The sequence below is a fragment of the Kogia breviceps genome, chromosome 11 (assembly GCF_026419965.1).
Source record: "Kogia breviceps isolate mKogBre1 chromosome 11, mKogBre1 haplotype 1, whole genome shotgun sequence".
In the NCBI taxonomy this organism is placed as follows: domain Eukaryota; kingdom Metazoa; phylum Chordata; class Mammalia; order Artiodactyla; family Physeteridae; genus Kogia; species Kogia breviceps.
This window is the reverse complement of record NC_081320.1, coordinates 33,854,968-33,882,295: the sequence shown is the minus strand read 5'-3', so window position 1 is coordinate 33,882,295 and position 27,328 is coordinate 33,854,968. Positions and strand designations below refer to the sequence as shown.

Here is a 27,328-nt window from a genome sequence, read left to right as displayed (position 1 = left end):
TGGTGAGTGACAACACTTGGTGGTATCCTATTAATATCATAGCATATCATATGCCTAATCTATGGGGGTCACCACGGCCTGCGTCCCCCTGGACAGAGGTCAGCTGAGCACAGACTAGCGCCCCCCCCCAAGAATGGTCTCCCATATGCTCTGTGAGGGTACCGTGATGGCCCCTAAGGTAGGAGACTGTGTCTGGGCCTCCAACATCTGTGATGAAGAGGAGTCAAAATGGAATCTCAATTAACAAGACATAATTTTAAGAATTTATTTTAAGTGAAATAAAACACGTCACGTACCCTTTACCATCATCACCATTTTAAGTGCACGTTTCTGAGGCATCAGATCTATTCACTTTCTCATGGAGCCATCACCACCACCCCTAGAACTTTTCATCTTGCAAAACCCAAATTCCACAACCATGAGAGTCTCCCTCTCCATTCCCTCCCGCTGCCCTGGCCCCCATATCCACTTCAGTCCCTGAGTTGTCGACTCCAGGGCACCCACTGGAGTGGAATCCTGCAGTGTTTGCTCACGGGTCATTTTGGAAGAGCTGACTTTCAGTCTGAAGCTCTGCCTGTTTGCATCTGAAGAATTTGCATTTAAGGAGAGGGTGTATGAGGAAGGGGGTGTATGAGGGACAAAGGTGTCCGGGGTGCAGATGAGCCAGGACCTGACCAGCTGCCTTTTGGGTCCTCTGGTCCCATCTCTTGGTCTGTGCCTCATCTGCATCATCACTGCCCCCACTGGCACCGCTGGGCTGTTGTTGTCTGAGTGAGATTCCCCTGGTGCCCTTGCTCTCCTCCCCTCCTCCTGCTGGTTGGGGCGGGAACTGCTTGCTCTGTGGTCTCTACTCCTGAGGCACGAAGGACCCTGTAGCATGGACCTGAAGAGTGTGGGGTGTGGTCCCAGGAGCATGGGGCCCACATAGGACACAACATCAGGGCGTGACAAGTGCTAGGGCTGCCTCATCACTGACAGAGAATGTTGCCAAGATCCTGCTTGGGAGGGCATGGTGGGTGGCGTGGCACCCTAGAGGCCCCATTCCTATCCTGGAGCTTGGAAAGTGCATCCCCATGGGCTCCAGATTCACTCCATATCTCAGCCATATCACTCTGTCCAGTCTTGAACTCACAAAAACGAGCTCCCTTGTCCACAACATAGGCCTGGTCCTGTTGGTATTAGGATTCTTTAATTTAGGCGTCCTGGGATAGCAGCTCTTTTTAGGCCTGAGAAGGAACAGCTCAGGAGCATACAACAATTTCAGATGAAACTAATATTCAACGACTATCTCTAACTACTCGGTTGTTGACTTCTATCAGTATTTATTCTCCTGGTTTTAGCTCTGATGTGGGGATTACAGAGAAGTCAACATTTAAATCTTCATTATCTGTGTATTTGTAGCTTCAGTATCATTACTGACCCATAGTTTTTTATGGTTTGAAAGAGTTATTCATTTCATGTATCATGTAGAGGATTTACAATGATGATAGGGCAATTAAGATTACAATAATGGCTAGTAAATTGTTCACATTTTCTCTACCTGTGCATCTGTTGTATGTATATGAGTTAGTTTAGATGTCAATATTAGTGAAATAATATAGAGGACTAGAGAACTTATTTTAAAAATCACTATTAATGTGTGATGATGAAAATGTAAAAGTTCTTCCATAATCGGTGATGTTGTATCTTGAGAACCTAGATGAAATTTATATGCCATAGTGATATACAGGATTTTAGCCTATGATTTAACTTTGACCAATCTACATTACTTTTTACTTTTATCTCATTTATTGAGAAAGGCATAATTGTTATGGTGTTGGCTTGAAACTGGTTGAAAAGGACTTGAGTCCTTCCTTATTTTACACTTACATAGATAGGATTCTTGAAACATAGGATATGGTGGAGAGCATTTGTGTAACCATTCTAGGTTAGGAGTAGGAGTTTCCAATGCTAAGACTTCTTGTTTAGATGCAAATGCTTTTCAAAATATGAAGAGTATTAGCATTACTGCTGCTACTGAGATGAATGAGCCTAAAGACAAAATATTTCATGTTGTGTGTGCCTCAGGGCACACAGACTAATGTAGTGACATCCCTGAGAGGCCAAGAAAGTGCTGCAGGAAGTCATATTTACTACTACAAATATACTTGTGAAGTGAATTTTTGCTCATGCTGAGTTAACTGTAAAACCTGAGAATAGTGGGAATCCGTGTAGGAGCCTCCCATAATAGTGAAGACTGCTCCCATGGACATTAGGTCATGGAAGTGTGCTACTACATAGCATGTATCCTGGAGCACAATGTCTGGGGTTGAGTTGGCTAAGATGATTCCTGTCACGTCCCCGGACATGTTCCGGGGCCACATCCCTGTGAGAGACGAGCGGGATCTGGGGCGGGGCGCCAAGCGCCAAAGGGTTTGCTGGGTCCCTCCCGCCCTGGGCTGGGAGGTCGCCAACCCCTCCACCACCCTGCGGTACCCGAGACCTCCATTCCCCTGGCTGGGCGGGCAGCGGGGCCCTGCCAGGGCGGGCTGGCCGCGGGGCTGGCGGTAAGGCGCACGCGCCAGAGAAGCTGGGCCTCAAGAGGCAGCCCGCGGTCCCCAACCCTGCGTACGGCCATACCACCCTGAACGCGCCTGATCTCGGAAGCTAAGCAGGGTCGGGCTTGGTTAGTACTTGGATGGGAGACCACCTGAGAATACTGGGTGCTGTACGCTTTTTGCCTCCCGCCCCGCCTTCTCCTTTAGTCGCCCGGGGCTGAGGCCGCCTCTGCCCCGGCCGGGCACCGCTGCAGGCCCCCACCTCCTCAGGCCCCTCCCACCACAGCGCGCGCCAGAGGGGGCGCTCCCCGCCGGGCTGGCCGGGGCTAGGGCGGCCAGAAGGCGGCTCTGGAAGGCAGCGGCACACCAGACGCTCTGGCGGTGGCTGGCCCGGATCCAGACTCCGCCGCAGGGTCGGGGCTAAGATACACGCCCATGAGTGGAAGTGCCTTATGCGCTGTAGCTCTGTTTTTTAGATGTCTTAGGAAACACCATACACTTCTGCAAAGTGGCCGTTTGCAATTTACATCCCTTCCACCAGCATAACAAGGCTCCCTTTTCTCCATGGCTTATCCTGCATTTCTGGGTTTTACACTTTTTCACGATGGCCGTTTGACCGATGCGAAGTGAGACTTCTTTGTAGTACTGATGTGCATTGCCCGCTTGTTTCGTTGGCCAAAAAGGGCTTATGCGTTTTTTCCCTGAATATATTCAGGAAAAAACCGCATACGCCCTTTTGGGCCAACTGCATCATTGTTGAAATTCTGCCGCTTTTCAGGTGCTTTAAAGGCGACTCCAATCTACCTCTTGAAAACTGTTTCCTCCAATACTGCCTTGATCTCAAATCCTCTTCATTTCCTTACCTCAGTATATTTTTGGACAATTGTTATCATTTATAACACTGCAGGTTTGTGAATTGCAGTGCCCCTGAGCTCCATTTTTCAACTCGCCTTTTTGGAGTTGGCCGCAAAACCACAGGATTGCTTCAGGCCCTTTTCTGGTTCCAGGAGGCAGGCTGAGCCTTTGGTTAATTCTTCTTCCTGATTGGAAATTAGAGTGACATGTGCCTGTCCAAACACCTAGAGCTGGTCTCTCATTGGTTCCCCCTCTTCCCGTTCATCCTCTGGACAAATTGCAAACTGTACGAAACAGGAGGTTAAATAAAGGTGCTGATTCTCCAAGTGCGGAGATTGTTAATAAAGTGGCTGGAATGGCAAACCCGAGCACCAGGGATGAAAAATGAGATGTGTTTTAGAAACATTTCCCGATCACACAATGTACCATCCTATGAGTTTCCCATGCATGTTTTAGCTGTAGGAAGATTCCCTTGAACCTGGAGAGTTGGGACCCATGGAATGGGTACCACGCAGTATTACTTTAAAGGGTCTGCATTTGCTCACCCAACCTCACCAATCCTCTTGGCCCCAAGAGTGTCCAGCCTTATGTCTCATCCAGTTGTGTGTCTAGATGTGGTCAATCAAGGTTTCTTCACAGCCCCTGAAAGAATTTTGTAAGAATGTTTCTCTCTTTCACTGTTTGTTTTTTTAATTTTTATTTTTTTTATAATTTATTTTTAATGGGGTTCAGCTGATTTTCAATGCTGTGTTTATGCCGTTTTACACCCAGCTGATTCACTTACAGAGAGATATCAATAAATACTTTTTTTTTTTTTTCGTTACGCAGGCCTCTCACTGTTGTGGCCTCTCCCGTAGCGGAGCACAGGCTCCGGACGCGCAGGCTCAGCGGCCATGGCTCACAGGCCCAGCTGCTCCATGTCATGTGGGATATTCCCGGACCAGGGCACAAACCCATGTCCCCTGCATCGGCAGGCAGACTCTCAACCACTGCGCCACCAGGGAAGCCCAATAAATACTTTTTAAGATTCTTACTAGGCAGATGTATTCTTCTGCAGTGAATAGGATGTGTTGAGTCCAGTTCATTGAGCAATGAGTAGGTCATGTCTATTACATATTTGGTTTATGGAACGGTATCTGTACTCACTTGAAACTCTCATTTTATGCATCACCCCACCTCACCTTTCCCCTTAAGCAGCCATAAGTGTGTTTTCTAAATGTGTGACTCTGTGTTCTGTTTTGTAATTCAGTTCATGTGTAGCAATTTTTCGAAACCCCCGGTAAGTGATATGTTACCATAAGTTTCTTTTTCTGTCTGACTTATTTTACTTAACATCATCGTTCCTAAATATACTCATTATGCTGTTAGTAGCCTTATGATATTGATTTCATGGCTGAGTTATATTCCATTGTACATAAGTACCACAACTTGTTTACCCATTTTTCTCTTTCCTAGGATATTTTCAGTGTACCCAAGCCGAGGTCCTTGCAAACCAAGCAGCCCTAAACTTTGAGGTGCCCGTGTTCTGTCGATTTTTGGTTCTCTGAATATATACGCCAATGAGTGGAAGTGCCCTATGCATTGTAGTTCTGTTTTTTAGATGTTTTAGGAAACACCATACACTACTCCAGAGTGGCCGTTGGCAATTTACATCCCGCTCATCAGTGTCACAAGACTCCCTTTTCTCCATGGCCTGTCCTGCATTTCTGGTTTTTACACTTTTCCAGGATGGCCCTTTTGACAGATGGGAAGTGAGACTTCTTTGTAGTGCTGATTTGCATGCCCTGCTTGTTTGCTTGGCCAAAAAGAGTGTATGTATTTTTGCTAAATATATTTAGGAAAAATATATGTTTTGGCCAACTGCATCATTTGCGAACTTCTGCCACTTTTCATGTGCTTTAAAGGCGACTCCAACGTACCTCTTGAAAACTTTTTCCTGAAATTTTGCCTTGCTTTCGAATCTTTTTCGTTGCCTTACCTCAGTGTATTTTTGGAAGATCGTTATCATTTATAACCCTGCAGGTTTGTGAATTGCAGTGCCCCTGAGCTCCATTTTTAAGTCCTCTTTTGGGAACTGGCCACAAAACCACAGGATTGCTACAGGCCCTATTGTGGTTCCAGGGGGCAGGCTGAGCCTTTGGTTAATTCTTCTTCCTGATTGGAAATTAGAGTGGCATGTGCCTGTCCAAACATCTAGAGCTGGTCTCTCATTAGTTCCCCCTCTTCCCGTTCATCCTCCTTACAAATTCCTAACTGTACAAAACAGGAGGTTAAATGTGCTGATTCTGCAAGTGGGGAGCTTGTTAGAAAAAAGGCTGCAGGGGTGAAGCCGACTACCAGGAGCTGAGGAGATGACGTGTCATTTCCAAACTCTTCCCGATCAAACGGTGTACCATCTTCTGGGTGTCAGGCATGTTTTAGCTGTAGGTAGAGCCCCTTTCATGTAAGGAGAACACCAGGGATTCTTCCAAATCAGTGTCTCCCCGAACCCCAAATTGGGAAATTTTTAAGCTACGGGTACATGTATGATCATTAAGGGCCTTGGGCAGTAGGCAGAGTCCGAGCTTTAGATGATTGAAATCTTCAGGGCAGAAGAGCTCACCATCGACCTCCTTTAGGTTACATTTTATCTATCGTTGATAGATGATGTAGATATAGTTATGTATTCTTTTGCAGATTTTTTCCCCTTATAGGTTATTACACAATATTGAATGTTGTTCCCCGTGTTATACAGAAGTTCCTTGTTGACAATCTATTTTATACATCACAGTTTGTATGTGTTAATCCTAAACTCTTAATTTATCCCTCCTCCCGCGTTTCCCCTTTGGTAATAATACGTTCTAAGATTTTATACTTCTCAGACATGGGAGAGTTGAAGGAGAGGTATCATTTTCAATGGAAAAGCAATCAAAACAAGATTGAAGCTTCAGCCAAGATTATTAGATGTATTGTACATCGTTGGAAAGAAATCACATCATTTCTCTAATGTTGACCTGACAAATAAGACAAAGCCCTCCACTGAACTTGCTTATAATAAAGTGATGGAAATATCAAATGGAAGTGTTAGAAACATCTTATTTACACGAGCCTTACACACTGCTCTATGTTAATTACAGTATGGCTCACACATCTGTTCATTGAAGGTACAATGTTCTCAATTTCTGTTACTGATCCTACAGAGTGGTCCCAACAAGGGTCCCCCTGCCCAGGGTCACTGGAGCCAAAAGAACGAGACTGAGTTTGCTTCAGAAGCAAAGGAAACTTTATATTTTGATCAGAGAATGGAGAGGTGAGAGCGTGCGCTCCCCCGTGGGCTGTGGGACAGGCTGCTGGGTAGGGATCCCGGCAGCCTCAGCGGGAGGGAGGGGGCAGAGCTCTCCACGGCCCGGGTTGGCTGGAGCTCAGGCTCTATGTCGCCGAGTCTGCACGGGGCCCCGAGAGCTGAGGTGTCGGCCCAGCCATTTTGCAGTAGGAAATCGGGTCTGAAGTGCCGGGTGTGGGACCTCTGCATGTGGAAACCTAGGAGCATGTGAAATTAGACAAAGCACAAAGGAAAAAAAAGGTTAGATTTTATTTTATTGCCCAGATTCTATTTTTATCTCCCAGGAATTTTTAATGGGCTTTGCTGGCGACAAACCCCTCCTCTGCCTTTTGTCCCGTTCCTCATTCTTGGGGGGCTGAGGGTGCAGACGCCTCTTCTGTAACTGCTTCGTGCTGAGTTGGGAGTCCTCATACCTGTGGGGGAGGGGCAGAACTTCTCCCTGGCAGCCTCCAGGTGAGGTTGATTGTCCCCAGGCCTCCTCTCTCACTGCTTGTCTGCCTGAGCACCAGCATTGGAAGTGCTTAGATTCTAATGACTTTTGAGGGTCCAGGAAAGAGATGTGCAGAGTTGCTGGGGGGCGGCAGCTTTACCCCACCCCACATTTGTTTGGCCACATTAGGCTGAGGGTTTCTGCCAGCCTAGATGCTCTGACCAGTAGTCTGCGCTTTCTTCAATTAGGCCCCTGAATTAACGTACAAACAGCACCAGGTGTCAGAGCCCTGCCTGCTCAACTCCCAGACAGTCCAGGGCCGGTGATGATCCAGGACCATGACGGCCACTGAGTCAACGGCCTTTTGAAGTAGCCAGGAGTCCAGCCGGTCTCATTGGCTGCCGTCACCGCGGTGTCTGTAGGCTTTTCTATGGTGACAGCGTTATTTACGGTTTCCCCGCCAAGCTTATTAGCTCCGCTCTGGGTGCAGTAAGTCCTGCAAGCAGTAGTCTGCTCTTTTGGGGCACACTCTTGTTGTTTTCTGAGAGAAGCTCCAGGTCAAGTGATGGTCACACGAGTTGTCATGGGGGTCTGTTGCCCCCGGTTGTCTCTCTGGAGGCTGGAGTTGGAGGGCCTCCTCACTCGAGGTCAGTGTGCCCACGGAGCAATCCCTGCAACTTCAGGGCCTGGTGGGTGGTTAGGATCACCACGTGGGGTCCTTTTCTCTTGGGAGGGACCTGGCCTTGCAGGCTGCTGATTTCCAGGTTTTTCGATACCCCCAGTATCCTGGCCGGATGAGGTGGCGGGCCAAGCCCTTGGTGACCGTAGTTTCTCCTACCTGGAGGGCATTCTTGCGTTGTTCCATTTCAAGTGGTCCCAGTTTTTGCACTGATACTCCAAGGGCGATTCACCTTCGACTGGGAATGTAAAGGTCAAAGGGTTTAGTTAAATTAGGGAGTTCCAGGGCAAGGGTCTGAATTGACTGCTCTTTCCATTCTTCAATGGCCACTTCTGGATTCTATTCAAAAGGATCATCATCTTTTCCTTTCAGTGTTTCATATCGAGGCCCAGCTATTAGACTGTAGTTAGGATCCAGATGCAGTAAACCCCGGCCTCCCCAGGAACCCCTAAGCTGTCTTCTAGTTTTAGAAGGGGTACGGCTGCAAATGGCTTCTTCCCTTTCCTGGGATGGGCTTCTCTGACCTTCTGTGAGAGTGAAGCCCAGGCAGGTCACCTTAGTCTGTGATATTTTAGCCTTTTTCTTGGACACCTTCTATCCTTTATTGGCTAAGTAGTTCAGAGACCTCCTTAGTAGGGCTGGCGATCAGAATGTCATCTGCCTATTGAAGGAGGGTTCCCTTTTCCAGAGGTAGAACTTTTAGGTCTTTAGCTAACGTTTCCCCAAAGATGGTGTGGGAATTTTTGAACCCTTGGGGCAGGACGCCTTAGCGGTATTGTTTCTGTTGTATGTTGAGTCCTGCCACTCACAAGCCAAAACTTCTTGTGACTCTGGGATAATGGAATACAGAAGAAGGCATCATTGAAGTCTAATACAGAATAGCATGTTCTGGTGGATGGTAGAATGACCAGCAGTGTGTAGGAATTAGGAACTACTGGATATATATCCTCGGTGGCTTCACTGACTGTCCTGACATCCTTTACCAGGTCACCAGCAGCCCATGGGGCTCTCGTGGTCAGGCCAATCTCAGGATATGGAGCTCACCTGGGCAGGTACCCTGCAGCCCACGGGGCTCTTGTGGTCAGGCCCCTCCCAGGATACGGAGCTCACCTGGGCATGTCCCCAGCAGCCCACGGGGCTCTCGTGGTCAGGGCCCTCCCAGGATATGGAGCTCACCTTTGCAGGTATCCAGCAGCCTTCGGGGCTCTAGTGGTCAGGGCCCTCCCAGGATATGGAGCTCACCTTTGCAGGTATCCAGCAGCCCTCGGGGCTCTAGTGGTCAGGCCCCTCCCAGGATTTGGAGCTCCCCTGGGCAGGTACACCGGCAGGGCTGGGCACACAGGAACTGTGCCCATAGCCCTCATTGCAGAGCACCCCCAGCTCACCTGTTGGTCAGAGCTGCCCCAGAGCACCTCAGAGCAGAACTTGAACTAACAAACAGCGGCTCCAACAGGTCTGTGACCCTGACCTTCACTCTGTGCGGCCTCCCTCTGCCAAGTCTTCCAGAAGCTTCCACTGCAACCGGGGCACCAGGCCTTTGTCTCCACCCACCACCCCTCATTTCCCTGACTCCTGGGTTTCTCTCATTAAGAGAGGGTCTTCTTGAAGTTGTCTCCCACTCATGGACCAGATAAAATGATTAGAAAACAAGCTAGAGCTGCAGCCCCTTGTCTATCCTGACCCTCAGGATGCCACACCTGTTCCTTGGACCTGGCCGGTGCAGCAAGGCCCATTTTCTGCAACTGTGAGCCCCTGAGAGGCGAGGATTGGCTGACCTGGGCAGCCTGACCTGGCCGGCCAGCCCTTCTCAGCTGTGCCTGGGCTGAGGTCAATATAAACACCCCTCCAGGCAGCAAGAGTCCCTGCAGCTGTACCTGACGTCATATTCTCTGCCCTGTCAGCAGTCTCGGGGCTGGGCTTGTGGGAGGGAGTAGGGCCTGCGGCTCTGTGGGTGCCCCAGTGTGAGTGGGGCTCTGCTGGACTTTCTGAAGGAGTTGCCAGGCTGCCACCTGCTAAAGAAGAGGATGTATTACCCATACCTGCCGCTGGAATTTCTCCCCGGGCAAAGGTGAGGAAGGGAAAAACAACAGTGAGGGCTGGGACAGGAGGGGTACGTCAGGCAGGGAAATAGAAAGCTTCCATAAGAGTGCCTGGGGCCAGGACCAGCCTGGCTGACCTCCAGGCACCAAGTCGGCCTGTGTACTGTGGCTGTTGTGGCTCCACGGCCCTTCCTCTAGGCTTTCAAGTACTTGCACACATTTTTACCTGGGAAGAGTGGGAACAGTTCAGTAGCAGCTAGCCTGGGGCTCAGCTCACGTTTACTCAGAGATGCCTCGGCACTGTCCCCCAGCTTTGCAATGAGGACGCTCCTTGCGGGGGCGCTGCTGGCTGCATGGGAGACGATTCCCCACCTCTGACCAACTTCAGAATTGTTCGCCACTGGAGCAAGTGCCCTGATAGGGTTTTCCTCTGTATGACCAGTGGGTTATGTTTTTCTTCTTTTTTGGTTCAAGGTAGGTTTTATTCCTCTTCTTGCATTTATAGATATAAACATGGAAATAATTCATTCATATAAATATGTCTATGGGAAGGAAAATGCTTTTTTCTCTTTTTTAAATATTATTGTTTTAATTTTTGAATTTAATTTAATTTATTTTTTATACATCAGGTTCTTATTGGTTATCTATTTTATACATATGTGTGTATATGTCAATCCCAGTCTCACAATTCATCCCACCACCACCACCCCTCCACTTTCCCCCCTTGGTGTCCATACATTTGTTCTCTACATTTGTGTCTCTATTTCTGCCTTGCAAACCGGTTCATCTGTATCGTTTTTCTAGGTTCCACATGTATGCATTAATATTTGTTTTTTCTGTTTCTGACTTACTTCACTCTGTATGAGAGTATGTAGATCTATCCACGTCTCTACAAATGACCCAATTTCATTCCTTTATATGGCTGAGTAATATTCCATTTTTTATATGTACCACTTCTTTTCCATTCGTCTGTCTATGGGCGTTTAGGTTGTTTCCATGACCTGGCTATTGTAAATAGTGCTGCAATGAACATTGTGGTGAATGTGTCTTTTTTTTTTTTTTTTTTTTTTTTTTTTTTTTTTTGCGGTATGCGGGCCTCTCACTGTTGTGGCCTCTCCCGTTGCGGAGCACAGGCTCCGGACGCGCAGGCTTAGTGGCCATGGCTCACGGGCTTAGTTGCTCCGCGGCATGTGGGATCTTCCCGGACCAGGGCACGAACCCGTGTCTCCTGCATCGGCAGGCGGATTCTCAACCACTGCGCCACCAGGGAAGCCCTGTCTTTTTGAATTATGGTTTTCTCTGGGTATATGCCCAGTAGTGGGATTGCTGGGTCATATGGGAATTCTATTTTTAGATTTTTAAGGAACCTCCGTACTGTTCTCCATAGTGACTGTATCAATTTACATTCCCACAAATAGTGCAAGAGGGTTCCCTTTTCTCCACACCACCTCCAGCATTTGTTGTTTGTAGATTTTCTGATGATGTCCGTTCTAACTGGTGTGAGGTGATACCTCATTGTAGTTCTGGCTTATATTTCTCTAATAATTAGTGATGTAGAACAGCTTTTAATGTGCTTCTTGGCCATCTGTATGTCTTCTTGGGACAAATGTCTGTTTAAGTCATCTGCCCATTTTGGGATTGGGTTGTTTGCTTTTTTTTACTGTTGAGTTCCATGAGCTGTTTATATGTATTGGAGATTAATCCTTTGTCTGTTGATTCGTTTGCAAATATTTTCTCCCATTCTGAGGATTGTCTTTTCATCTTGTTTGTAGTTTGCTTTGCTTTGCAAAAGCTTTTAAGTTTCATTTGGTCCCATTTGTTTGTTTTTTATTCCATTACTCTAGGAGGTGGATCAAAAAAGATCTTGCTGTGATTTATGTCAAAGAGTATTCTTCCTATGTTTTCCTCTAAGAGTTTTATAGTGTCTGGTCTTACATTTCAGTCTCTAATCCATTTTGAGTTTATTTTTGCGTATGGTGTTAGGGAGTGTTCTAATTGCATTCTTTTACATGTAGCTGTCCATTTTTCCTAGCACCACTTATAAAGAGACTGTCTTTTCTCCATTGTATATCCTTGCCTCCTTTGTCATAGTTTAGTGGACCATAGGTGTGTAGGTTTATCTCTGGGCTTTTTTTTTTTTTCTTTTACATCTTTATTGGAGTATAATTGCTTTACAATTGTGTTAGTTTCTGCTGTATAAAAAAATCAGCTATACGTATACATATAACACCATATCCCCTCCCTCTTGCACCTCCCTCTCACCCCCTTATCCCACCCCTTTAGGTGGACACAAATTGCCGAGCTGATCTTCCTGTGCTATGTGGCTGCTTCCCAGTAGCTATCGATTTTACATTTGGTAGTGTATATATGTCCATGCCACTGTCTCACTTTGTCCCAGCTTACCCTTCCCCCTCCCTGTATCCTCAAGTCCTTTCTCTACATTTGTGTCCTTAATCCTTTCCTGCCCCTAGGTTCTTCATGAACTTTGTTTTAGATTCCATATATATGTGTTAGCATACGGTATTTGTTTTCCTCTTTCTGACTTACTTCACTCTGTAGGACAGACTCTAGATCCATCCACCTCGCTACAAATAACTCAATTTCGTTTCTCTTTATGGCTGAGTAATATTCCATTATATATATGTGCCACAACTTCTTTACCCACTTATCTGTCGATGAACACTTGGGTTGCCTCTATGTCCTGGCTATTGTAAGTAGAGCTACAATGAACATTGTGGTACATGACTCTTTTTGAATTATGGTTTTCTCAGGGTAAATGTCCAGTAGTGGGATTGCTGGGTCGTGTGGTAGTTCTATTTTTAGTTTTTAAGGAACGTCCATACCGTTTTCCCTAGTGGCTATATCAATTTACATTCCCACCAACAGTGCAAGAGGGTTCCCTTTTATCCAATAAATGTCTCTCCAGTATTTATTGTTTGTAGATTTCTGGATGATGGCCATTCTGACTTGTTGTGAGGTGATACCTCACTGTAGTTTTCATTTGCATTTCTCTAATGATTAGTGATGTTCAGCATCCTTTCATGTGTTTGTTGGCAACCTGTATGTCTTTTTGGGAGAAATGTCTATTTAGGTCTTCCACCCATTTTTGGATTCGGTTGTTTGTTTTTTGTGATATTGAGCTACATGAGCTGCTTTTTGGAGATTAATCCTTTGCCATTTGCTTCATTTGAAAATATTTTCTCCCATTCTGATGGTTGTCTTTTCGTCTTGTTTATGTTTTCCTTTGCTGTGCAAAAGATTTTGTTTCATTAGGTCCCTTTTTTTGTTTTTGTTTTTGCAGTACACGGGCCTCTCACTCTTGTGGCCTCTCCCGTGGTGGAGCACAGGCTCCGGACGCGCAGGCTCAGTGGCCATGGCTCACGTGCCGTGCCGCTCTGGGCATGTGGGATGTTCCCGGACTGGGGCACGAACCTGTGTCTGCTGCATTGGCAGGTAGGCTCACAACCACTGCGCCACCAGGGAAGCCCCATAGGTCCCATTTTTTAATTTTTGTTTTCATTTCCATTTCTCTAGGAGGTGGGTTTAAGAGGATCTTGCTGTGATTTATGTCATAGAGTGTTCTGCTTAAGTTTTCCTCTAAGGGCTTTATAGTGTCTGGTTTTACATTTCAGTCTCTAATCCATTTTGAGTTTATTTTTGTGTATGGTGTTAGGGAATGTTCTAATTTCCTTCTTTTACATGTAGCTGTCCAGTTTTCCCAGCATCACTTACTGAAGACACTGTCTTTTCTCCATTGTATACCCTTGCCTCTTTTGTCATAGATTAGTTAACCATAGGTACGTGTGTTTCTCTGTGCTTTCCATCCTGTTCTATTGATCTATATTTCTGTTTTTGTGTCAGTACCATATTGTCTTGATTACTGTAGCTTTGTAGTATAGTCTGAAGTCTGGAAGTCTCAATCCTCCAGCTCTTTTTTTTTTTTTTTCCTCTAAAGACTGCTTTGGCTATCCAGGGTCTTTTGTGTCTCCCTACAAATTTTAAGATTTTTTGTTCTAGTTCTGTAGAAGATGCCACCGGTAATTTGATAGGGATTGCATTGAATCTGTAGATTGCTTTGGGTAGTATAGTCATTCTCACAATATTGATTCTTCTAATCCAAGAACATGGTATATGTCTCCATTTGTTTATATCATCTTTGATTTCTTTCATCAGTGTCTTATAGTTTTCTGAGTACAGGTCTTTTACTTCCTTTGGTAGGTTTATTCCTAGGTATTTTATTCTTCTTGTTGCAGTGGTAATGGGATATTTCCTTAATTTCTTTTTCTGATCTTTCATTGTTAGTGTATAGGAATGCAAGAGATTTCTGTGCATTCATTTTGTATCCTGCAACTTTATCAAATTCATTGATTAGCTCTAGTAGTTTTCTGGTGGCATCTTTAGGATTCTCTATCTATGGTATCATGTCATCTGCAAACAGTGACAATTTTACTTCTTCTTTTCCAATTTGTATTTCTTTTTCTTCTCTGATTGCTGTGGTTAGGACTTCCAAAACTATGTTGAATAATAGTGATGAGAGTGGACATCCTCGTCTGGTTCCTGATCTTAGAGGAAATGCTTTCAGCTTTCCACCATTGAGAATGATATTTGCTGTGGGTTTGTCATATATGGCCTTTATTATGTTGAGGTAGTTTCCCTCTATGCCCACACTCTGCAGAGTTTTGTTTTTTTTTTTTATCATAAATGGGTGTTGAATTTTCTCAAAATCTTTTCCTGCATCTATTGAGATGATCATATGGTTTTTATTCTACAATTTGTTAATATGGTGTATCACATTGATGGATTTGTGTATATTGAAGAATCCTTGCATCTCTGGGATAAACCCCACTTGATCATGGTGTATGATCCTTTTAGTGTTGTTCGATTCTGTTTGCTAGTATTTTATTGAGGATTTTTATATCTATATTCATCAGTGATATTGGCTTCTAATTTTCTTTCCTTGTAGTATCTTTGTCTGGTTTTGGTGTCAGGGTGATGATGGCCTCATAGAATGAGTTTGGCAGTGTTCCTTCCCCTGCAATTTTTTGGAAGAGTTTGAGAAACATTGATGTTTTGAGAAACATTCTCTAAATGTTTGGTAGAATTCACATGTGATGCCCTCTGGTTCTGGGCCTTTGTTTGTTGGAAGATTTTAAATCACAGTTTCAATTTCATTGCTTGGGATAAGTTTGTTCTTATTTTCTATTTCTTCCTGGTTCAGTCTTGGAAGGTTATCCCTTTTGAAGAATGTTTCCATGTCTTCCAGGTTGTCCATTTTAGTGGCATAAAGTTGCATGTAGTAGTCTCTCATGATGCTTTGTATTTCTGTGGTGTCTGTTGTAACTTCTCCTTTTTCATTTCTAATTTTATTGATTTGAGTCCTCTCCCTCTTTTTCTTGAGTCTGGCTAAAGGTTTATCATTTTTGTTTATCTTCTCAAAGAACCAGCTTTTAGTTTTACTGATCTTTCCTGTGGTTTTTCTTTGTTTCTATTTCATTTATTTCTGCTCTGATCTTTATGAGTTCTCTCCTTCTACTAACTTAGGGTTTTGTTCTTCTTTCTCTACTTCCTCTAGGTGTAAGTTTAGATTGTTTATTTGAGATTTTTCTTGTTTCTTGAGGTAGGTTTGTATCGCTATAAACTTTCCTCTTAGAACTGCTTTTGCTGAATCCCAAAGGTTTTGGATCATCGTGTTTTTGTTGCCATTTGTCTCTAGGTAGTTTTTGATTTCCTCTTTTATTTCTTCAGTGATCTCTTGGTTATTTAGTGACGTATTATTTAGCCTCCACGTGTTTGTGTGTTTTTACGGTTTTTTTTCCCCTGGAATTAATTTCTAATCTCATAGCATTGTGGTCGGAACAGCTGATTGATATGATTTCAGTTTCCTTAAACTTACTGAGGCTTTATTTGTGACCCAAGATGTGATCTATCCTGGAGAATGTTCCATGTGCAGTTGAGAAGAACGTATAATCTGCTGTTTGGGGATGGAATGTCCTATAAATATCAATTAAATCTATCTGGTCTATTGTGTCATTTAAAGCTTGTGTTTCCTTATCAATTTTCTGTCTGGATGATCTCCATTGATGTAAGTGAAGTGTTCAAGTCCCCTGCTATTATTGTGTTACTGTCGATTTCCTCTTTTATAGCTGTTAGCAGTTGCCTTATATATTGAGGTGCTCCTATGTTGGGTACATATATATTTATAATTGTTACATCTTCTTCTTGGATTGATTCCTTGATCATTTTGTAGTGTCCTTCCTTGTCCCTGGTAACATTCCTTATTTTAAAGTCTATTTTATCTGATATGAGTATTGCTACTCCAGCTTTCTTTTGATTTTCATTTGCATGGAATATATTTTTTCATTCCCTCACTTTCAGTCTGTTTGTGTCCCTAGGTCTGAAATGGGTCTCCTGTAGACAGAATATATATGGGTCTTGTTTTTGTATCCATTCAGCGAGCCTGTGTCTTTTGGTTGGAGCATTTAATCCATTCACGTTTAGAGTAATTATCGATATGTATGTTCCTATTACTATTTTCTTAATTATTATGGGTTTGTCTTGGTGGGTCATCTTCTTCTCTTGTGTTTCCCACTTAGAGAAGTTCCTTTAGCATTTGTTGTAGAGCTGGTTTCATGGTGCTGAATTCTCTTAGATTTTGCTTGTCTGTAAAACTTTTGATTTCTCTGTCAAATCTGAATGAGATCCTTGCTGGGTGGAGTACTCTTGGTTGTAGGTTCTTCCCTTTCATCACTTTAAATTTATCATGCCACTCCCTTCTGGCTTCTATAGTTTCCGCTGAGAAATCAGCTGTTAACCTTATGGGAGTTCCCTTGTATGTTATTTGCCATTTTCCCCTTTCAATCATTTTCAATCATTTTTCTTTGTCTTTAATTTTTGTCAATTTGATTACTATGTGTCTCGGCATTTTTCTCCTTTGGTTTATCCTGCCTGGGACTCTCTGTGCTTCCTGGACTTGGGTGGCTATTTCTTTCCCCATGCTAGGGAAGGTTTTGACTATAATCTCTTCAAATATTTTCTCGGGTCCTTTCTCTCTCTCTTCTCCTTCTGGGACCCCTATAATGCGAATGTTGTTGCGTTTAACATTGTCCCAGAGGTCTCTTAGGGTGTCTTCTTTTATTTTCATTCTTTTTCTTTATTCTGTTCCATGGCAGTGATTTCCACCTTTCTGTCTTCCAGGTCACTTATCCATTCTTTTCCCACAGTTATTCTGCTACTCATTCCTTCTAGTGTATTTTTCATTTCAGTTATTGTATTGTCTGGTCATTCGCCTACAGGGTCACTGCTCCTTCCCCTGGGTCCTGACGTGCACACTACTTTGAGTGTGCCCTCCAAGAGTGGAGTCTCTGAGTGCAGTTGAGACTCTGAGTGGAGTCGAACAGACTCTGGGTCCTGTAAAGCTTTGATGCTTTGTGGTTCTAGAAATCCTATAGGAGAAGGTCCACAGCAGGTGAAGCTAATGCTGTCAGTAGAGGTGGTGAAGCCAAAGACCTGAATTTCCGACTAGAGGTGCCGATGTACATACAGGACAAAATCATTTCGTGTCAATGTAGTTCAGGCACGTTTAAGATGAATGCAGTCACGTTAATGCCTAATGTATTCTATCCTGTGTGTCTCCTCAGGGACCCCCTCCTCAGTTCCCGAGGCTCCTGTAAGTCATGTACAGGGGAATGGAGAGTGGGCTCTGTCCAGTCTGAGCCCTGAGTTACCCTGTGTGTATCTTAGGATACTTTGTATTTCCGTGGTGTCTGTTGTAACATCATCTGTTTCATTTCTGACTTATTTGGGCTCCCTTTTTTAAAAAAAGGAAAAAAATGTTGGTTGTGTTGGGTCTTCGTTTCTGTGCAAGGGTTTTCTCTAGTTGCGGCAAGTGGGGACCACTCATCGCGGTGTGTGGGCCTCTCACATCGTGGCCTCTCTTGCTGCAGAGCACAGGCTCCAGATGCATAGGCTCAGTAGTTGTGGCTCACGGGTCTAGTTGCTCTGCTGCATGTGGGATCCTCCCAGACCAGGGCTCAAACCCATGTCCCCTGCATTAGTAGGCAGATTCTCAACCACTGTGCCACCAGGGAAGCCCTAATTTTTATTTTTTATCAGAGCAAATTTGATTAAAATGTTTTGTTTGTTCTAGGTGTGCAAGATGTGGTTCTTTTACACATATACATATATCTATACTACTTCGGATCGTTTTCTCATGTAGGTTATGACACAATGTTGAGTAGGCTTCTCTTGGTATGCTGTAGGTCTTTGGTGATTATACATTTCACATGTGTTTGTATATCTATGTTAACCCCAATATCCTAACATATCCAATCCTCACACCTTTCCATTGGGTAAACCATAAGTTTGTTTAATGAATCTGTGATTGACTTTCTCTGTGGAAATATCTTCATTGGTATCAATTTTTAGCTAACACCTATAAGTGATATTATAGGATATGTGTCTTTTGCTGTCTAACTTGGTACAATTTGCCTGATTACCTCTAGAATCATCTACGGTGCTGAAAATGGCATTTTTCACTTTTTTTCCTTGCGAATATTCCATCTGTGCATGTATCAGTTCTTCTTTGTCCACTCAACTCTTGATGTACTTTATGGTTGCCTCCATGTCTTAGCTATTGTAACACCGCTGCGATGCACATTTGCCTGCCTGTGTCTTTCCAATATTGTCTTCTTATGTTATAGGCCCAGGAGTGGGCCTCCTGTACCATATGGTAGCTCAGTGTTTACCTTTTAAAGGCACCACCATTCTGTTCTCATTAGTGGCTCTTTCCAGGTTACATCCCACTTAAAGTTGAGGGTATGCATTTCTCCAAAACACCTTCAGCATTTATTGTTTGTAGATTTCTTGCTGATGGTTATTCTTCCTGGTGTGAGTTGATACCTCTTTGTGGTTGAATTTGCATGTGTCCGTTGAAATTGAGCTTTAAGGCATGTCCTTTTTCTTTTTCAAAGTGTGATTACAGCTTAGTTCTTCAAAGTGTTTTTTTAAAGTATGTGTCACATTTTAAATTCTTTGGCCATTACCTCCCTCAAGATATTTTGAGGGCAGGTTTCATTAACAGCCCTGCAGTGCTTATTCATATGAAGTGACCATTAGCACAGGCTTTAAATTGCGTTTGCAGGTAACGGCCAGAGGGTGGCAGCCTTTCTCCATTCCCCACGCTGTTACTAGGGAAACAGACCTTGTGGCCAGTGGTGTTCCTTGGTTATAAATTAGAGTGGAATGTGCACGGATAAAACCACAAAAGCTGATGTCTCTTTACTTCTGTTTGTTTTTTAAATTTAATTTATATTTTTATTGGAGTAATATTCCATTGTGTACATGGACCATTTCTTCTTGGTGCATTCCTCTGTTGATGGACTTATTCATTGCTTCCAAGTGTTGGCTATGTTAAATATTGCTGGAGTGCAGTATTGCCAGCCTGTGAGTTTTTGTTTCTCATTTTCTGAGGTGATAGGTCCAGCAGTGGGTGTGACTGATTGACTAATCGCTCCATGTGTACCTTTTCAAAGCACCTCCATTGTGTTTTCATTAGTGGCTCTTGCCACGTCCCCCTCAGAACCTAGGTTACGCATTTCTCCACAATCCCTTTAACATTTATTGTTTGCAGCATTTTTGCTTATGGCCATTCTGACTGCTGTGAGCTGATATGTTTTGTAGTTTGGGTTTGCATGCCTTTAAAAATTCCTAAAATTCATCATTTTCCATGCCTTTTTCTTTTCTGTTAAGAAAAAAAAAAGTGTGAGTATAATATACCTCTTGAAATTGTCTTCTTGGAAGGTTGCTCTGTTTTGAATTTTTGGTCGATTTTCGACCTCAGGAGATTTTTGGAGGGAAGGTGTCATTTACAGGCCTACAATGATTGTGAATATTTAGTGACCATTAGCACTGGGTTTAAAGCTGCTGTTGTGGGAAACGGCCAAAAAGAGGCAGCATTTCTCCATTCCCAAATCTGGGTACTAGGGCAGCAGAGTTTTTCTGAAAGTCGTGTTCCTAATTTGTAAATTAGAATGGAATGTGCTAGGAGAAACGTCCATAAGTTTATGACTCATTACTTGTTGGTTGTATTATGTTTTGTAATCGGGGTAATGATTAGAATATTGTTGGTCCTAGGTGTACACAATCATTTGTACATTTTATATGTCTATTCACGTACAGATCCTCTTCCCATGTAAAATATTAGAGTGTTCCGTAGACCTCCCTTGCTAGATGGTTCGTCTTTTGACATATGTATATAGTAGTTATTGTTATATGTATAGTAACACTAATCTTAATTTATCCATTCCCCCCACCCTTTCCTTTTAGACAAGCATAGAATTTTCTAAGTCTGTGAGTGTCTTTCTCTGTGGAAATATATTCATTTGTTTCAGTTATTAGATAATGCCTATAACTGATACCATAGGATATAGGTCTTTGCTTTCTGACTTACTCACGTTCTGTGATTATCTCCAAGCTCACTTATGGTGCCTCAAGGAGCACTGTTTCATTGTTTTCCATGGCTAATATTCCATTGTGTACATGGACCACTTCTTTATCCATTCATCTGTTGATGGACTTTTTCGCTGCTTCACACTCTTGGCTATTGTGAATAAAGCTGCAGGACAGCTTTTGCAACCCGGGTTTTCTCGATTCTGCTCTTCTCAAGTGAGAGGCCCAGTGGTGTGACTGCTGGATCGAATGGTACCTCCATTTTTACTTTTAAGCGCAGCTCCTTTGTGTTCTCATTATCGGCTGTTACCACTTTACATCTCACCAGCAGCTAGAAGTTACACAGTTCTCTAAAAACGCTTCAGCATTTATTGTTTGTAGCCTTTTTGCTGATGGTCAGTCGACTGGTATGAGTTGAAACCTTTTTGTAGATTAGATTTGCATGAGTCTAATAATTCCTGAGGTCGAGCTTTTATCCATTTTCCTTTTTTTAAAGAGAGTGAGTAAAACTTACCTCTTCAAACTATCTTCTTGAAAAATTGGCCTGTTATGAATTTTTTGGTCCATTCCCTACCTCAGCAAAATTTTTTAGGGCTAGTGTCCTTTACAGCCCTGAGTCCTTCTGAATGTTAGGTGACCATTAGCTGTGGGCTTAAAGCTGCTCTTGTGGGAAACAGCCACACGGCAGAAGCATGTCTACATTTCCAATCTGGGTTTTTAGGCAACAGAGCCTTCCTGGAAATTCTGTTAGTAGGCTGCAAATTAGAGTGGAATGTGCCAGGGCACACACCCATGAGCTTATGTCTCCTTATCTCTTGTTTGTTTTTTAAATTTAATTTTATATATTTTCAGAGCAAATTGGATAAAAATATTGTGTTTGTTCTAGGTATACAGAATCTGGTTCATTATATCTATGTATCTAGCTATTCATCTTTGGTTCCTTTCCTGTGTAGGCTATTACAGAGTGTTTAGTAGACCTCTCTTGATATTCCATAGGCATTTTGTGATTATATATTTCATGTGTTAGTACATGTCTGTTAACCCCTATATCCTAATTCATTCATTCCTTATGCTTTTCCATTTGGTTAAACATAATTTTGTTTTCTTAATCCATGCGTGTCCTTGTCTTGGAAATATGTCCGTGGGTATCAATTTTTAGGTAACACCTAGAAGTGATGTCATAGGATATCTGTCTTTCAGTTTCTTTCTTACTTCAAGTTGGATGATTATGTCTAGGTCCTTCTATGGTGGTACAAATGGCACTGTTTCCTTCTTTCCATGGCTAATATTCCATTGTGTACATGGACCACTTCTTCTTTGTGCATTCATTTGTTGATGGACATTTTGGTTGCTTCCAAGTCTCGGCTATGGGAAATATTGCTGTAGTGCAGGATTCCCAGCCTGTGTCTTTTTGACTCAGGTGCTCTCAGGTGATAAGACCAGCAGTTGGGCTACCAGATCGTATGGTAGCTCAATTTTTAACTGTAAACGCAGTGCCATTCTCTTCTCACTACTGGCTCTTATCAGTTTACGTCACACCAGCAGCTAGAGGGTTCACAGTTCTCTAAAAGCCTTTCAGCATTCATCCTTTGTAGACTATTTTGCTGAAGATCATTCTGACGGCTGTGAGGTGAACGTTTTTATAGATTGGATTTGCATGGCTTTATTAGTTCCTGATATTGACCATTTTTCCATGTATTTTTTTAAACAAAAAGAAAATGAGAAAATGTGCGTAAAATATGCCACTTCATATTGTCTTTTTGAAATGTTGACGTCATTTGAATTTTCTGGTCGATATCTGACCTCAGAATTTTTTCTGGGGCCCAGTGTCCTTTACAGTCCTGCAAATATTTTGAATATTCAGTGACCTTTAATGCTGGGTTCCAAGCTGCATTTGTGTGAAACGGCCACAAGAAGGCAGCATTTCGCCATTACCAAATCTGTTTACTAGGGCAATAGAGCCTTAATAAGGTCCTGTTCTAGGTTGCAAATTAGAATGGAAAGTGCCAGGAAAATCCCTTTAGGTTTATGTCTCATTACTTCTTGTTCGTATTCTTAATTTAATTTTTATTTTTTATTGACGGCAAATTTGATTACAGTGTTTTGTGTGTTCTTGGTGTGCAAGATGTGGTTCTTTCACACATACACATATATCTATTCTTCTTCAGATCCTTTTCCCATGTAGGTTATGACACAATGTTGAGTAGTTTTCTCTTGGTCTTTGGTGATTATATATTTCACATGTGTCTGTATATCTCTGTTAATCCCAATATCTTAATGTATCCAATCCTCACACCTTTCCATTTGGTGAACCATAAGTTTGTTTAATGAATCTGTGATTGCTTTTCTCTGTGGAAATGTCTTCATCGGTACCAATTTTTAGCTAACACCTATACGTGAAATGATAGGGTATGTGTCTTTCCCTTTGTCACTTACTACAAGTTGTGTGATTACTTCTAGACTCATCTATGGTGCTGCAAATGGCATTGTTTCATTTTTTCCCTAGCTAATATTCCATCTCTACAAGTAGCAGTTCTTCTCTGTCCACCCATCTGTTGGTGGACTTTTTGGTTACTTCCATATCTGGACTATTGTAATACTGTGCAATGCAGATTTACATGCCTGTGTCTTTCCAATTCTGTCATAGATTATAGGTCCAGGAATGGACCTGCTGGATCATATGGTACGTCAGTGTTTACCTTTTAAATGCACCTCCATTCTGTTCTCATTATTAGCTCTTTCCAGGTTACACCCCCCTTAAATTTGAGGGTATGCATTTCTCCACAACACCACCAGCATTTATTGTTTATAGTTCTCTTGATGATGGTTATTCTGAATGGTGTGAGCTGATACCTCTTTGTGGTTGAATTTGCATGTGTCTCATACTCTGTTTAAATTGAGCTTTAAGGCATGTCCTTTTTCTTTTTCAAACTGTGATTACAGCTTAGTTCTTCCAAGTGTTTCCTTAAAGTATGTGTCACATTTTGCAATTTTTTGGCCATTACCTCCCTCAAGACATATTGAGGGTAGGTTTCATTTACAACCCTGCAGTTCTTGTTCATATGAAGTGACCATTAACACAGGCTTTAAAGCTGCTTTTGCAGCTAACGGCCAGAGGGCAGCAGCCTTTCTATGTTGCCCACACTGGTACTAGGGAAACAGACCTTCTGGCCAGTGGTGTTCCACAGTTATAAATTAGAGTGGAATGTGCCTGGATAAACCCACAAATGCTGATGTTTCCTTACTTTTGTTTGTTTCTTAAATTTAATTATATTTTTTATTGGAGTAATATTCCATTGTGTACACGGACCACTTCTTCTTTGTGCATTCCTCTGTTGATGGACTTTTTCGTTGCTTCCAAGTGTTGGCTATGGTAAATATTGCTGGAGTGCAGGATTGCCAGCCTGTGACTTTTTTGTGTGTGTGTGTGGTATGCGGGCCTCTCACTGTTGTGGCCTCTCCCGTTGCGGAGCACAGGCTCCGGACGCGCAGGCCCAGCGGCCATGGCTCACGGGCTTAGTTGCTCCGCGGCATGTGGGAACTTCCCGGACCAGGGCACGAACCCGTGTCTCCTGCATCGGCAGGCGGACTCTCAACCACTGCGCCACCAGGGAAGCCCGTAGCCTGTGACTTTTTGATTCTCATTTTCTCAGGTGATAGGCCCAGAAGTGGGTATGCTTCATTAAATGGTAGCTCAATGTGTACCTTTTCAAAGCACCTCCATTGTGTTTTCATTAGTGGCTCTTACCACGTCCCCCTTAGAACAAAGTTTACGCATTTCTCCACAATCCCTTCAGCATTTAGTGTTTGAAGCATTTCTGCTGAAGGCCATTCTGACTGGTGTGAGCTGATAGGATTTTGTAATTTGGGTTTGCATGTCTTTCAAAATTCCTAAAATTCATCAGTTTGAGACGCTTTTTTCTTTTCTGCTAAAAAAAGAGAAAAAACTGTGAGTACAACATACCTCTTGAAATTGTCTTCTTGGAAGGTTGCCCTCTTTTGAATTTTTGTCCAATTTTTGACCCCAGGAATTTTTTGGAGGGCAGGTGTGATTTACAGGCCTGCAAGTTTGGTGAATATTTAGTGACCTTTAGCACTAGGTTTAAACCTGCTGTTGTGGGAAACGGCCCCAAGGAGGCAGCATTTCTCCATTCCCAAATCTGGGTCCTAGGGCAACAGAGCCTTTCTGGACGTCGTGTTCCTAGCTTGAAAATTGGAATGGAATGTGCCAGGAAAACCCCCCATAAGTTTATGTCTCATTACTTCTTCTTGGTTTTTAATTTTTTTTTAATTGGGGTAATTATTAGAATAGTGTTTGTCTTAGGTGAAAACAGCCTGGTTCATTTGTACATTATATATGTCTATGCATGTACAGACCCTCTTCCCATGTAAAATATTACAGAGTGTTCTGTATACCTCCCTTGCTGTATGGTCAGTCTTTTTGATATATGTATAAAATATGTATTGGTATACGTATAGTAACACTAATCTTAATTTATCCATTTTTTAAACATCTTTATTTGAGTATAACTGTTTTACAATAGTGTGTTAGTTTCTCCTTTACAACAAAGTGAATCAGTTATACATAAACATATGTTCCCATAACTCTTCCCTCTTGTGTCACCCTCCCTCCCACCCTCCCTATCCCACCCCTCTAGGTGGTCACAAAGCACAGAGGTGAACTCCCTGTGCTATGCTGCAGCTTCCCACTAGCTATCTATTTTACATTTGGTAGTGTGTATATGTCCCTGCCACTCTGTCACATCGTCACAGCTTACCCTTCCCCCTCCCCATATCCTCAAGTCCATGCTCTAGTAGGTCTGTGTTTTATTCCCATTCTGCCACTAATCTCTTCATGACATTTTTTTTTTAGATTCCATATATATGTGTTAGCATACGGTATTTGTTTTTATCCTTCTGACTTACTTCACTCTGTATGACAGACTCCAGGTCTATCCACCTCATTACAAATAACTCAGTTTCATTTCTTTTTATGGCTGAGTAATATTCCATTGTATATATGTGCCACATCTTCCTTATCAATTCATCTGTTGATGGACACTTAGGTTGCTTCCATGTCCTGGCTATCGTAAATAGAGCTGCAATGAACATTCCCCACACCTTTCTGTCTAGATAAGCATAGTTGTTTTCTAAGTCTGTGAGTGTCTTTCTTTGTGGAAATATGTACATTTGTGTCAGTTATTAGATAACGCCTATAAGTGATATCATAGGATAGGTGTCTTTTGCTTTCTCACTTTCTACTATTTGCGTGATTACTTCTGGACTCATCTGTGGTGCTGCAAATGGCATTGTTTCATTTTTTTCTTTGGCTAATACTCCATCTGTACATGTACCAATTCTTCTTTGTCCACTCATCTGTTGATGGACGTTTTGGTTGCTTCCATGTCCTGGCTATTGTAATACTGCTGCAATGCAGATTTGCCTGCCTGGGTCTTTCCAATTCTGTCTTCTTAGGTTATACGCCCAGAGATGGGGCTGCTGGATCATATAGTAGCTCAATGTTTACCTTTAACAGTCACCTCCATTGTGTTCCCATTAGTGGCTCTTACCAGGTTATGTCCCACTTCAAATTGAGGGTATGGGGGCTTCCCTGGTGGCGCAGTGGTTGAGAACCTGCCTGCCGATGCAGGGGACACGGGTTCGAGCCCCGGTCCGGGAGGATCCCACATGCCGCAGAGCAGCTGGGCCCATAGGCCATGGCCACTGAGCCTGCGCGTCTGGAGCCTGTGCTCTGCAACGGGAGAGGCCACAGCGGTGAGAGGCCCGCGTACCACACACACACACACACACAAAAACAAACAAATTGAGGGTATGGATTTCTCCACAACCCCATCAGCATTGATTGTTTGTAGTTTTTTGGCTGATGGTTATTCTGAGTGGTGTGAACTGATACCATTTTGTGGTTGGATTTGCATGTGTCTCATAAGCCCTTGAAACTGAGCTTTCAGGCATGTCCTTTTATTTTTTAAACTCTGAATACAGCTTACTTCTTCAAATTGTTTTCTTGAATTATGTGCCACATTTTGAAAATGTTTGGCCTTTACCTGCGTCAAGACATTTTGAGGGCAGGTTTCATTTACAGCCCTGTAGTACTTGTGCACAGATTGTAAAGCTGCTGTTGCAGGTAACAGCCAGAGGGCGACAGCATTTCTACCTTCCCCACCCTGGTACATAGGGAAACAGACCTTCCTGCCAGTGGTGTGCCGCGGTTATAAATTAGACTGGAATGTGCCCTGATAAACCCCCCCAAAATTATATCTCCTTACATTTGTTTGTTTTTTAAATTTAATTTATGTTTTTTATTGGAGTAATATTCCATTGGGTACATGGACCACTTCTTCTTTGTACATTCCTCTGTTGATGGACATTTTCATTGCTTCCAAGTGTTGGCTATGGTAAATATTGCTGGAGTGCCAGATTGCTAGCCTGTGACTTTCTGATTCTCATTTTCTCAGGTGATAGGTGCAGGAGTGGGTATGCTTTATTAACTGGTAGCTCAATGTTTACCTTTTCAAAGCACCTCCATTGTGTTTTCATTAGTGGCTCTTACCACCTCGCTTCTCCACAACCCCTTCAACCTTTATTGTTTGCGGAATTTTGCTTATGGCCTTTCTGACTGGTGTGAGCTGATAGGTTTTTGTAATTTGGACTTGCGTGTCTTTTAAAATTCCTAATGTTCAGCATTTTTCCATGCCTTTCTCTTTTCTTTAAAAAAGGAAAAAACTGTGAATACAATATACCTCTTTTTTAAACATCTTTATTTGAGTATAACTGTTTTACAATAGTGTGATAGTTTCTCCTTTACAACAAAGTGAATCAGTTATACATATACATATGTTCCCATAACTCTTCCCTCTTGTGTCACCCTCCCTCCCACCCTCCCTATCCCACCCCTCTAGGTGGTCACAAAGCACAGAGGTGAACTCCCTGTGCTATGCTGCAGCTTCCCACTAGCTATCTAATTTACAATTGGTAGTGTGTATATGTCCCTGCCACTCT

At 43.0% G+C, this 27,328-nt stretch overlaps 1 pseudogene; it reads left to right on the top strand.

Annotated features, from left to right (window-relative positions):
• Positions 1-2,605: 2,605 nt before the first annotated feature.
• On the top strand, positions 2,606-2,714 carry LOC131765988 (5S ribosomal RNA; annotated as a pseudogene).
• The last annotated feature ends 24,614 nt before the right edge of the window (positions 2,715-27,328 follow it).